Source organism: Carettochelys insculpta, chromosome 9, assembly GCF_033958435.1.
Source record: "Carettochelys insculpta isolate YL-2023 chromosome 9, ASM3395843v1, whole genome shotgun sequence".
NCBI classification, from domain to species: Eukaryota; Metazoa; Chordata; order Testudines; family Carettochelyidae; genus Carettochelys; species Carettochelys insculpta.
The window spans coordinates 9,563,384-9,574,587 of NC_134145.1; positions in this window are offsets into that span (position 1 = coordinate 9,563,384).

Consider the following 11,204-nt stretch of genomic DNA (forward strand, 5'->3'; position numbering starts at 1 on the left):
CAACTCCCTGGATCTTGGCTGGAATGACGACGAATGCTGCACTGAGCTGCCGTGGCAGAACTCAAGTAGGATTGTTATAAAGGTACAAGTCTGGACTGAGCGGCACTGACCAAGTTCTGTGTGAAGCTATAGGCCTTAGACAAAGACAAGTAGTTCTTTGAGTAGTGTCCCCTTAGGCATTCCACTTCAGTGCCTTCAAGTACAAATTTTCATTAGTGGGGTCCATTTAGCCCACCCTTGCACCCTAGACAACAACTTTTCCCACAAGAAGGATCAGTTTCTTCTCAACCACTTCAGTGTCCGACAGCTTAGTATGTCTGCATTGCTGTGTGCCTCTGCTGACTTCAGTCTAACTCTAGATTTATTCGTGAACTGATGAGTTGACCTTTGTCCTTGAGAGGCATGTGCCTGGTTCACTGGATTGTAAACATTGCCTGAGAAGCATGTCGAGATGTGCTCAGTATATGGTTGTACTTAGTGATGATATTTCCTCCTTACCATAAGGATTGCACTCACCTACTTGTTCTATTTATGACAGGCCAACTCTCCAAATACTCACATGGGACAATGCTAATTTATGTTTTAACATTTAACTGATGGACCAAAACGGACGAATCCATTGTTGCAGCCTTGCAAATTTCTTGTACAATCAGCTGGGCAGATTTCGGGGGGTTTAGTTTTTAATGAGTGAGCAAAATATCCTTAAATGTTTTTTGTTCTCAGCCAGAATCCTATTAAAAGGCAGGGAAGCAGATTTTTGTGTCTGGGCTGGGAAGTTTTTACAACAGTTTGCAAGGCTGCAGTAGAAGTGGTTATATTGGTGTATATTAGAAGAAATCACATGCTTGCACAGTTAGATTTTTCACAATATGGTACCTATTAAAAAGTAATAAGCTCTTACCTATGAGTTAAAAATAAGCAAAAACAAAAAAAAACCCCTCCAAAAACTGGTTGTTCAGTATCTAGAGCTGGGAAATCCTTAATTTCTTTTGTTCTTATGTAGTTTAAAATAACCAGACTCTATGCTTGTTTTCAATATAAAATATGAAATATAGTTCTGTGCTGTGTTATAAACTGAATTTTGGGCAATGGAACACATTTTTACAGCTAAGTTATAAGCACTTGAGAATAAGGGGGCTGTAATGGAAATGCTGACAGACCCTTAACTATAGCAACGGGATTTCTCTTGCTATTAGGACCAGATAAACCAACAAGGTAATTCAATGTAGTGTTCCAGCTCTGTGACGCTAATCTACTTCTTCTGGTCCCAGGTGTTTGGGGAAAGTTAAATATAAAACTTAATGAAACTGCATTCGCCACAGAGTTGGATGGTTATCCCGGCACAGGGGAAAGCGAATTTGTCCCCAAGGGACATTTCTAAAGGAAAGTAGTGACCATCTGTGGACTACTGAAGTGTAGAGATTGGAAGCATTCTGCTGTTTTTTCTCAAAGAAAATCTCAAAGAAAATAAAATGGCTGAATAGAAAAAACTGACTACACTGTGCAAGTGGCTGCAAGCAAATGCAGTTACTGTTGAGTTCATCGGTTACATGGAGATCAACAATTTAAATGGGGGAACATTTCTGTGAAAGAAAACAAATGGGGGAATTGGTGTAGTTTCTTCTGCACTTCTCTAAGGCCATCGCGCCTCGGCACCTAATATTGCATGTGGGGCAAGCTTCAGTGATGCTCACAAGTAGTCACTAAGGGGCAGCTAATGGGAAGTGTCCATTTCAACAGCAGGGAAACTTGATGGGAGGGTAGTGTGGAAGGCAGGCTGGGCATGAGAGGGGAGCACATGCCCAGGAGTGCAGGTCTGGCCCCTTCTCCAGAGGTTCTTTGCATTATATTGGCCAGTCATGGGGATCCACTGGTATCTACCCAAATTTACGGAGCCCTTTGTGCCGTTCAATGTCTCCTGCTCCTACTCTGGCACGTAATGAAGTCCATTCCTGTTGAGTAAAGCTCTCAAGTATGTGGCATAGTGCTTTCCTGAACAGAGATGGCTTGACTCAGGGCCAAGCCTGTTAGCAAAGTAAACTAAGGAATGAATTACTTAAGAGCAGCGTCCTACCTTGAGAGGTTTTAACAGGACCCTGTGCAATGAACCTACAGTACCTGTACTGCGAATGAGCAGAAACGAAAGTCAGGATGACGTCTGAGGCAAGAGAAGTGCCTGTCACACCAGGCCTGTTGGGTGGTGTTTACGAGACAAAATCTATTTTTCCCTTTTATTTTAACTCCTGCACAAAAGTTTCCCTCAGTGGGTGTGATCACCCTGAACAGAACCACCGAAGATTTGGGGGTGGAGGGAGATTTAGTAGAGGTGTGGCTCTTAACACTTCCAGGTTGCCCAGTGCTTCCCCTTGCAAGACTCTAATTTTTAGTGACTTGTAACTTTTAACCTTTTAACCATTTGGGCTCGAATTTTCCACGCTTCCTGATTGGCTCATTTTCACTCTTCCTGGAAAGATGCAGCCAAAATAATGCAACCATTCATGAAAACAAATTTGGGCGGGAGTTGGGAGGAATACTTTGTTTTGACCTTTTTAAAAAAATTCTGGCTGCCTTTTCTTTGAGACCCTCTTGCATCACTATGTGGTCAAGTAGGGCCTGGGAATTGGTCAGTGCTGTTCACGGCTCCTGTGAAAATTTCACCAGGTTTGAAGGCTTCAAAAATGTGAATTTGCTCATGCTCGGCGGTGACTTCTTAGACTTTAATGGCTAAAATCTCTGAAGAGTCCCTGTTCACTGGACATACTGTACCTTCAAAGAACTCTTAAGGATCACTGGACTTTCACATCAGCATTCCAGCAGTGACTGAACATGCTCCATCTCAGGGATATGTGGGCCAAGCAGCACCATCCCCACAACTGCAGGCCCTCCACCACCACCCCTGCCCTCCCATTCTGGGCAGACACCAAAATTAAGAGGAAATTGTGCGCTTTCAATAACCCCTACATTGGCACCCAGAGGGCTAGGAGAAGGAAGCCACCTAACTCAAATGCAAAGAGGATAAGACCCAGCACAGGGGAGCAGTAGATGGGGATAATGAGCAGGGGAATGGCAACTGGAGAGGAAGGAGAAGGGAAAACTGACTGAAAGTTGCTGATGACTGGAAGCCTGAAAGGAGATATGGTAGGTTGAGCAAGGGCATTCAAACTGAGAGCCAATTTGGGGTTGAGGATGAAAGGCTGGGATTCATACACAAGGGTGCCAACAGTGGGGAGGGAATTGTTGGTGGGGAGGGAATGGAGGGGTAAGCCTGGACTCAGACTGGGATCTTAAAGGGAGGGACAGTGACTGCTGAGCAGACTTGCTGGGATGGAAAGCTTGAACAGTGGATACCGGGACTGGCGAGGTGAGGAAGAGCCATGATTGGGACAGGAATATATACTGGGATGGAGGAGGCAGAAAGGGTCAAGGTTGGGGCAGAAGGGTCTCTCGCCTCTAGAGTACACAGCCCACCAAAGCTGGGAAGAGAACCTAAGATTCCTGTGTCTCACTATTGTTCTTCTGTAATAAATACCTGGGATACCCACTGGTGCCCACTTAGACATGCCCAGGACCTGACTTTTCAGAGCATTTAGCATTATGTACCACTTTGCACGTTCATCGGGCAGCTCCCACTGACTTCAGTTACAGTTGTGAGTGCTCAGCATTTTTGGAAATCAGACCCAGAGTCTCAGTTTGGGTACCTATAAAATGAGAAACACACAACTAATGTAAAAAGTCTGGTTTGCCTGTCCCAGCACCACTTGGAAAAAAGCAGGACATCGTTCAATCGTCTTAACCCTGACTCCATGCTTTCTCTTCCTGAAGCACCCTACCTTGCTCACTACACATTTTTCAAAGGCCCACCATATACAACCCCAAGTTACTATAGGTACACACTCTCAAACTTCTGCGGCAACACACTACAACCTCCTTTGCTATGCCACCCTTCTCAGAAAGGCTTCTGAAGTCAATGGCCCAGGATCCACTGGTGATGTTTCATATCAACCAAATGACAGAGTTGCAGGATATCTCACAGAGAGAGAACTTCAGAGAATTTGGAAACGTGCTGAAGAAGAATGACCAAGCCATCTTCCTCTGTGATTTTTCTGTCCCTTGAGCAAAGGGACATAAGAGTGGCCACACAATGTCAGACCAGTGCTCCATCTTGCCCTTTGTCTTGTCTTCTGAGAGTGGGCAGTGCCTATGCTTCAGAGGAAATGAACACAATGGGGCAATTATCAAATGATCCATCCTTCGTTGTTCAAGCCCAACTTCCAGCAGTCAGAGGGTCACACACCCACAAAATGATGGTATGTCCCTGACCATCATGGATAATAGCCATTGATGGACCTATCCTTCATGGACTCATCTAATTGTTTTTAACCAGTTATATGTCTGGCCTTCACAATATTCCCTGCCAATGTGTCCCACAGGTTATGTGGGGGGGGGGGTTTTGTGAAGTACTTAAGTTTGTTTTAAACCTACTGCCTATTCATTTCATTTGTTCTCATGTAAAGTGAAAAAGCAAATAACATTTTAGCTGCACCTTGTTCTTGATATTATAGATTGTGCCGCGTCTCCCTTTACTCATCTCTTTTCCAAGTTGAACAGTCCCAGTCTGTTTGATCTCTCCTGATATGGAAGCTGTTCCACACCACTAATTATTTTTGTTGCCCTTCACTGTACTTTTTCCAATTCTAAAATAGCTTATTTGAAATGGGGTGAGCAGAACTGCACACACTGTTCAAGATGTGGGACGTACCTTACGTTTATATAGAAGCATTATATTTTCTGTTTTATTCTCTCTCCTTTTTCTAATTGGTTCCAACACGAATAGCTTTTTCACTGCTGCTGCATGTTGAGTGGGTGTTCTCAGAAAAAAAAATCCATGTTGGCATCAAGATCTCTCTTTTGAGTGGTTACAGCTAATTAAACCCAATAATTTTCCCTGTTTCTGGGCCACTGATTACTTTTCTCTGTTATCTTGAATGCTTATGGAACGATGTCCTAACAGACACAGTGCAAGATGAGGTATTAGTTGATGACTGCTGCATACCTCCAAACCACATCAGGGAACAGTATGATCATCTTATACACTTATCTGCAACGGGCAGGGGAGAAAAGCTGTGTGATTATGGGACAGCTTCAATCTGAGTGACATTCCAGAGGATACCTATTACCAATACTAAAATATCCTTAGAATTTCTCAATATAATAAGTGGCAGATTCTTAATTCAAAACTTGAAACACCAGTATGGGAGAATTCTATATTTAATCTTATCTTAACAAATAGAGGAATTCATCACATAACTAAAAATTTATGGTAGGTCAGTTGCAAGTAATCATGACGAAGCGGGTCTTTACGCACAAAAGCTTATGCTCCAAAATATCTGTGAGTCTATAAGATACCACAGGACTTGTTGTTGCTCATGTAATTACAAACTCTGTCATAATGGATGTGCACCCAATGGTTGCAAGGGCAGCCTTAATTCTGGTCTATTCACTTGGAAGATTATCTTTGAGTGGTATAACCTGCCTTTGCAAGAGACTGATGTGTCTTGCTGAAGTGCATGTCTTTTGAAGCCGAGTTAGTGTGCTGCAAGAAATTACTCAGACCATTAATTTTGGAAACAAGTGCAGGAGAGATCGCAAATGTTAAGAATTCTAATTATGTTGGAACTGGGAAATTTAATAAATATAAGTCTTTTCATATGTGACTCAAGGCATAACATTTGAATACTATGGGCATTAATTAAAATATCTGAAATTTTTAAAGACAGCCCCCCTTTTATGTTTAGTGCTGGAGCAGATGCATCATTCTGCCAAGGCTACAAAAAATAATGTTCTTTGGGACCGATGATCTCATTTATAATCATGTCATGGTAGGAGCAACCTTTTGCAGGAATTTTGTTTATGCTTCAAAAATTTCCTCTCTGATAATTTCTCCTCCTCCCATACAATAGCTGGCCCTTTTTTGTCTCCTATGCAGTGCTGTGAAGAAAAAAGTCCCGATGACTTGGCATTGGGCGAGGGGTTGGGGGAAAAACTCTCAGGGCCTGATTAATGATGTTATCCATCTCAGAAGATAGCAATTACCTCTGTCAGAGCCCCAGGGAAAAAATAGACTAACCTTTGAATTCATACTTCATCATCTTCCATTGGCATTTGTGGCTTTTTGAGGGACACTGGGGGCAGCAGCTCCGTTAGATAGTCACAGTGGTTGGACTCTGAGCTGGCAACCATGGCAGTATCTGCCCCCACTGCTATTCAAAGCTGCAAATCAGCAAGGAGAGAACAAGGCTCCTCTTCCCAGTTCTAACATTGGCAGACCTGTCCTGTACTCTGCAGGGCTCCCTGACAGCTTCCCAAGCTACCTGGTCTCAGCAAGCCTTCCTTGCAGGAGTTCTGAATGGCTCACCTGAGCCCTGGCCCTCCTCAGAGACAGTGATGTTTGAATGATGTAGCCACCTCAGGGACCTGGCAGCCCTGTTCATGTAATTTGTGTAGTGCCGGAGGTCCCATCAATCTCTGTTGATTGCACTAAGGCTAATGCAAACCGTTAGTATCAAACTCTTTCCAGAATTGGGGGGGTTAAAATGCGCTAAAGAGCTTAAAATCTTCATATCGTTTGTGACCTTTAATTCAGGAGGCAGCTCTTTTTGGTTGGTTTGTTTAAGACATGTCTAGACCGACTGCTGTGTGCTCAGTTATTAATACAGTAAACTCTGTTCTAACCAGCGTGCAGATAACTGGACTTCTCAAGTAACTGGCATTCTGTCCTGTGTGTGCAGCCGCCAGCTCCTCCACTCCTCTGCCCAGTGCCTGTCGCCCAGAGTGGCTCCCCTTTTGGTACAGCCATGCACGAGCCACCCAGAGCAGCTCCCTGCACCACCTAGAGTGGCTTGCAGTGCAGCCGTGTGTGAGCCACCCAGATCAGCTCCCTGTGTGTTGCAGTGCTCTGCCCAGAGCATATTGGAACCTGCCACATGCCCTGCATATTGGCATATCTGGCAACCTCCTGATCCCAGGGCTGCTGGATATGAAAGAGTTTACTGTTGTCGGACCTCACAGCTGTGAATGCCATTCTCAAAACTGCTGTGCATGGTTTAGAAAATGGAGTCTCTTTGCCAGCAGATGCAAACATAATGGATTATGTCTATCAGAAATCTCGGCGGCAACCAGAATTATTGCCACCAGTGGGCCACTGCAGAATTCAATGCAATGAAACATTAGGCACAATGAAGAATCTCACATATGCTCAGCAGAATTTAAACATATTTTCTCTGGCGAAGACACAAAATGCATCCATCTGAAAAGCAAAGGAAGCATTTTGCAGCAGATCAGAAAATGAAAGCTTCTACTAGAACAGCAAATAAAAAGGGGGAGGTTGCTTTTAATTTCCAAAGAGCTCAGTCTAGTCTGGGTATAGGCCTGTCTATCTCAGAAGGGTTGCACTCAAAACACTGTTGAGATTCTGCACAAAGTGTCTTGCAGTGAAGATGTTGGTCTTTGCCCCTGTCTGGTGTTTCCTATCCCAGAACAAACATGCAAAATCAGCAGACCCTCTGGTTTGCTTGCACATGCGTCTGCATTGGACACAGCCAGGTGTCATGCAGGTGACATTGCACATATACATACAGAAAGCCCAGAGACCCCCTCCCGTTTCTTTTTTAAACATGGCTGAGTGAACAAAGAAGTCTGCTGATACTGTATGTTCAGTGCCGTGGAGAAGGAAATCAATGTGGGAACTACAGATGGCTGCAGTGGTGTACTGTAAAGTGTAATGTTAGGCTGCCATTATTTTTATTTATTTATTTTTTTAATGGCAGCCAAGCTGATCTGTTCTTAATGGCTCAGTTTTGCTGACTGTTAGATTCTGTTTCATTATTCAAAGGCAAACACTGAACAAGCATTTTCTGAAAGCACCAGGCTCTTTCAGGTGGGAGGAGGGAAGATCCATTTATGTGTCCTTCAAACACTTGTTTTATTTATGTTGCAAGGCTTCAGGGCACAGTTTTACTGCGGAAAGGAACTCTTTGTAATGGGCCTTTTTGTCATGATTTGGGCTCTGGTTCTTTTTCTTGTGTTTCTTGCATTACAAATCTGATCATCCTGTCCTGAGCACTGGTAATGGTTTTATGACTTAGATATTGAAACCCCTACCCTGAAAGGCAATAATGCTGCTTTTTCCTGCACTCCAAGCTAGTTGTGTGTGTGTGTGTGTGTGTGTGCTCGCGTAGCCACATGTAAACACACACACCCTGCAATTTTCATTTTTGCAGACTAATCCCACCAGCAGCAAATGTAATCCAAGCTGGGGACATTATGGAGTGGCAGCAGGGGACATACATTACAGAGGGTGCTCACTGAATGCTGTTTCAGGACCTGAGTGCCTACGTCTGCTCCAGAGCACACATCCGTGCTCAAAGTGAACAGCAAAAGCTAAAGACTCAATAATTGCCCAGGTGCCATTAGAGGTGAGGATGCGGGGGGCAGTGTTCCCTACAAGCTGAGTGCTTGGGCAGCCACACAGGAGAGCTTCTAATGCCACCCAGCCGATTGGCAGGGTTTCCACAGTGCCCAGAGCTGGCAGCATGTGTTTCTACTGGTGGGGCACATCTGCACATGCCTTGGTGCACATAACAAAATTTATTCTGACCATGGGTGGAAAACAATAGCAAAAACGTTGGGGGAGCAGACCAGGCTCCGTGCAGAGCTAGTAGAGGCAGAGTTTCATATTTGCATGATTTCTCCCCACCCCTAAACATCTCCTCCCCACCTGCCTGCAGATCAAGGGCTGTCCTTCATCACAAGGCCCAGTTGCCCCATACTTGGTTAGTCCTTTGCACGTTCATTTGACACAGTGGTAGGAATCCCATTTTACCGAGAGGATCCTAAAGCTGTTTCCAAGCTCCTGTACAAGCACCAGTGTACGCAAGGCTCATTTCATCTAATGCAGATACCTATAGGTGAAGCACAACAGCTGCTAACAATGCAAACAGCCACTCTCATGGTGTTTTACAAATGGAAATGGAGAATACAGCACCTCTCTGGGACTGCAAGAGGAGTCAAGTAGGTAAACTGTAGTAATCTCAGCTGATCAGCAAGGTTCTCAACCCTTTGCTTGTGGCAAGTGTCAGTGCATCTTTAATTACCACAACTGGCCTTTTTGTCTCTTCTTAGCTTAATTGTGCACTGTATTAAACCTACTGCCTAAATCTGTGAGTCTGGACTATGCAAAATTCAGCAATTTACCTGGTAGGTTTTAAGCACGAAGAATTCAGATGGGTTATGTAAAGCAGCAAAATCTACAGCATTTAAATTGCCCTGACTTCTGAAAACTGCAGGTGCCAGTACCTGAAAGAAAGCCTTATGGCTGACAGAGCATCTGAGGGAGGTCCTTTTGGCTTGCAAAGATCAAGCACTAACTGAAAGTCAAACATCATTAGTTCAATTTTTTTTTCAGTTCCGTTTCGCACAAAATAATGTTGCTCTGGAAATAATATTTCCCCATATGTCTACCATAGCTGCACAAGGCCAGTTTAGTGGAGCAATAAAGCAAAGCACAAGGTGCTTGACAGTTCTCTTTGTATCTGTCTCCACATGCGCTCTAATGCTATATAAAGCCATTATGTATACCAATGTGTTTGGGCTTTCTTTCCTTTTTCCTTTCTAAAGCAGTTACATGACTTAGGAGATTGGTGATCTTTTCCATTAGTAAGAAATTTATCTAGGAAGAGGACAACGGGTAGAAAACACTCTACATTAAAATGTAGCCAGCTGAGGACATTAGTAATGTGATCTACAGAGCTCTGCAAAATGAATTTTTATGATTTTCCTCGCTTAACATGGTAGCATTAATATTTCATTACTAGATTTCACTCTGATTTTGGTCCTGTTTCTGTCACACCCAATTTATTGCTTGAGAAAGTTATTTTTAATCTCTAGTGGTAACTGAGAATAAACCCTTTCAAAGCCTTGCCCATCTTGGAATTTCTTCGCTATGTCTCATTAGCCCAGGGATGGCCAACCAGTTAGAAACTAAGAGCCAAAATAGTGGTGGATAGAGTGCAAAGAACCACATATTATATATTAATTTTTATCATCTAGACAGCTATAGTACACAGCTCAAAGCCCTCCCCCAGACCCAGTCTTCCTGCTCTAACCCAAGGCCCTCCCCCTCCCCCCGAGCCAGACTCTCCCAGCTGCCCTGCTCTAACTCAATCCCCCACCCTTACACAGAGTCAGGCACCCTGAGTTCCCCCAGTCTAACCCAATGCCTGGGACTCATTGGAGCCACTGCCACAGCCATGCACTTCTCCATCCTAGCACTGGGGCACACGTGCAGGACAGTGGTAAGCACTCCTGGTATATGGCTTTGAGCAGGAGCTACATTTCATTGTTCGAGGAGCCGCGTGTGGCTCTCAAGCTGTGGGTTGGCCACCCCTGCATTAGCCCATGTGATACTGTGGCCAACATCTCCTTTCATGGGAATAAAAATTGTACAGAAATTTGGTGGGGAAGGTGGGCGGGCTAACTCTTAGTTTATAGCTCTAAATCCTGCATTCTTCAGTGTTCTTGTTCTAATGCATGAGTGATAGGTTACAGAGATTAGAGATGGAGCATTCCAGCCTTACTGGAAAGGTAATGGCTTGTGGGCCTGGCTGAGCTTTGTCCTGCAGAGGATCTAAGGTCACAGGGCAAAGGTGGCTTTTCACCACCTTTGTCTCTCCAATGCTATAATTTAGAACAGCCTCAGAGCTGGCTCCAGCAGCGAGAGAACAGCAGCATGAGAGGAACGAAGGGTTTGTAACAAAGTAGAGACTGACTCTACCTTGGTAACCTAATTGACTTTTCTAGGCCTAGTCCAGAAAGGTGCTAAGAACCTGCAACGTCTGTTGCAGTGAAGTGGAGAAACAGATGCTCAGGACTAGGAACTGGTTCACTGTTGCAAGCCGTTTCCTGAGGTCTGGTATAAGTCATAATTCCTACCTCTTTACCAGATGAAAAATGTCTTCCACTTTCTTGACATGCTCCAGTCAAACCATTCACTAATGGAGAATGCAGGAGGGAATGCGCATAGGTTTTTTACCTTGCTACGTGTAATTTTCTCTTTTGACCTCTCTCATAGGTCATCCCCTATCATCCTTTTGCCATTTCATCATTCCTAAATCCCGTTTCTCGACAGGTGTGAGGGTGCCTGACTA